At 40.4% G+C, this 3,067-nt stretch overlaps 1 long non-coding RNA gene across 1 annotated transcript; it reads right to left on the reverse strand.

Moving 5' to 3' along the window:
• Positions 1-2,180: 2,180 nt before the first annotated feature.
• LOC129740132 (uncharacterized) lies at positions 2,181-2,841 on the reverse strand. The gene is made up of 3 exons (XR_008736118.1): positions 2,577-2,841; positions 2,435-2,509; positions 2,181-2,367 (listed from the first exon to the last, which is right to left on the reverse strand). It is a non-coding gene; the product is annotated as an uncharacterized LOC129740132 (long non-coding RNA).
• Positions 2,842-3,067: the final 226 nt, after the last annotated feature.

A 3,067-nucleotide genomic window follows, 5' to 3' on the forward strand; every position in this document is an offset into this window, starting at 1 on the left:
AGTTGCCCAACCACTTTCGAACTTAACACATACAATTTTTACTCGGGCTTGGCTTTATCGCTTTTCCGATAGTATAACAATGCTTAGGGGAGGTGGCGCTGGAGCTTGTGACTATTTGGTTAACATATTGCAGGGGGGTTGGGTTGAGGTTTTCAGCCACGCACCGGTTGGTTCACATCTGCGTGAACCAGAATAAGAATAACTAATAATTTACTTCTTGTTGAACCTTTGAGTTCTCGTTGATACAAACTTTCGGAAATTGTATATAAATGGCAATATTATTCAATAATGACAAATTCGAAATAAAACTTTAATCAAATTTTCACAAAATCCATAGAATAAAAAATGTCGTAATTCTACGTAAATCTTGTGGCTGTGTCTTATATACAACCTCTCCAACTTTTTTCTTGTAGGATTGTTTCTTTTTAGGTTTCGATTTTTTCTTTTGAGCTAAATTTAATTCAGCTAGCGAGCTCACGATGGTCGCCATCAGAGTAGATTGTGCCTTATGTAAGGAAGCAAGAGGCGAAAAGAAAGTATGTAGATGTCCTCGAATTGCAGCCTGAAGTTTGTCTAAGTCTTTCAAGTCAGCATCAGCTTCTGCTACCTCTAGTACCCTAGTGCATCGCACATAGAAGTGTGCTAGTCTAGTTCGGAGGGTATCACGAATTCCATCGAACGGTATTCTGTTTTCTAAGACGTCAACGATGTACTTTACTTCCCTATCAATCAGCCTAATCTCTTGGTCGATAGATGTCTGACAACGCGAAAAGTCAATATCTGGATTGGGTTCATTTTTCTCGGTCTTGAGACGGTCTTTGAGTCGTCTCATTAAAGCTGCTTTAGAATCTCTATCAGCAACTTCAACAGCTCGGATGGTTAACTCATAAACAATTTCTTCTCTATCCAAATGGTGTACCATCATGTTTTGGTATAGATTTTGAATTTCCAATTCCATCTTAATAATTTTAAATGTTCCTAAAAAGTAAAGCAAATGTCAATAAGTCGGGTTGATACTGCGGTTGAAGGGAAGCACTGAGAAAGCTGCTGTGCTTTCCAACTCTTAAAACCGACACAAAATACAAGTTGTGGGTGGTAATGGGGAAAACTTCTTAGTTTTCACAACGCAAACGATGTCGAAGATTGAACAAATTTCTCGTTTCAAATATGCACTTATGTAAAGTTTGGTTCAGCAAAATTTCTGCATTCAAACATCCAGCGATCGTTTAGAGAACGATCTAATAGTTCAGCAGGAACTGCTTCTATCCTTCCCTCTGGGATTTTAGGAAAATGCAACGTAGTTACTTTTTAAGCGGGCGCCAATTATAACACGGAGAAGCTCAGTGGGTGGGAAATTTTGGAATGTAAACATAGGGGGGAACTCAGGGTCGGTGTGTTGCAACGTGACACTTTCCTTCGGCGGAACTCGCACTAGAGGAATCCAACTGGAATCAGACGACCAGGAGCGTGCACGGGTGATTACCTCTCATGCTAGCACCCAGGTCCAGTAATTATGCTACTCAAAACGCGGACAAAACAGAACATGTAATTTTGACTGGAAATTCGCTCGAGTGAAAGATGGAAACGGAAATAGAACAACGAAATCAAATTAATCAAAAAGGTGTAGATCAACTAATTATTCCCAGTAAAGTACTGCCTTTAGTTTAAGTTTTACATAATGTGGGGGGGGTTTATTTGTACATAATAATTTTCCTGTTGTGACGTCACATGGATTTAGGCATACTTGCGGTTAGTTTCAGTTTTTCACGGGTCTTAGCTGGAACGGCGACAGGCGGCTGGCTCGGTGAACAGCAACGGTTAACCACATGCGTGTGGTGGTTTCCGACGGCAATTTAGGGTCCACACCAGGCGTCTTTCCGGCGTCCCGGAAGAGCCCGATGCTGGCTGTGTGTGACCCCTGACTGGTGCTGCCGAAAGGTCCTCGTCGGTAACCTCAAACTTGACGGGCAAGGTTATGGTGCGGGCCTTTCACCACCAGATGGTTCTTCGAACAAACCTCAGATTGGTCGAACGAGGTTATGTAGCGGGCCTTTTACCACCGGATGGTCCTCAGAACATAACCTTGTTATTGGCGAACAAAGTAATGTTTCGGATTTATTTCTGCCTGGTTTATGATTTGCCGTGTGTTCGTAGTCACAATCAACCTGGAGGATTAGCCGACAAAATAAGAAAAGGCCCTCTTGGACCTGCCAAGAAGGGTTATAGTACCAGTGACATAACAAAGTTTACATAGTCCACGTGGTTTACAAATCTACTGTTTTTGTTGTTCAGTTATTTACCTTTTCTTTGTTGCTTTTTTGTTTAGTTCTGTTCACACTGTTTATGTTCTTTTAACAATTTCTTAATCTATAACAATAATTACATTTAAGTTTTAACATGTGCTTTTACACGTTTTATGTTCTTGTTTACTAACCGTACTAATTTTTAATAACCGCACCGTACTACTTTTAGTGTTCGTAATACGTATAACTTTTGGTACTTTTTAACTCTAGAATAAGTTTTAGAAATAAATTAATTAATATACACCACAAATTTATACAAAACTCAAAATTTACTTTGACTACACACGACGCGCACTCTAACGAGGTCACAGACAGAAAGAACATGTTCCGCTCTGAAAATATTTGCGAGACTTTACTTTCAGTGGACCGACACACATACATATTTATTCGGAGGCAAATTTACACGGTGTGTCGCTCTCTGGGTGCCCACACTTCCCCGTGACGTCCCTGGTTGAGCACGACGCCTATGGATAACTCAGAGAAGGAGAGTGACCGTGCGGGATGACAGATGATTTTGGGTGAAGTTAGCCGTTCTGAGCGACTTTTGTAAGGTTCTCCACAATGGGCAGGGATGTCAGGATTAGGTGGCGGAGCCACGCAAAAAAAAGTAACGACGGTTACAATTCCTACTATTTACAGATTAAAAGTCAAGCCTTTGAAAACAAACACGTTAAAAAAAAAACTAGAAAACTGTGTTAAACTTATCGATAATAGTACGGTTAGTAAGAAAAGCTAAAATATTGCGAAACATGTTAAAACTTAAC

This window comes from Uranotaenia lowii, chromosome 1, assembly GCF_029784155.1.
Source record: "Uranotaenia lowii strain MFRU-FL chromosome 1, ASM2978415v1, whole genome shotgun sequence".
NCBI lineage: Eukaryota > Metazoa > Arthropoda > Insecta > Diptera > Culicidae > Uranotaenia > Uranotaenia lowii.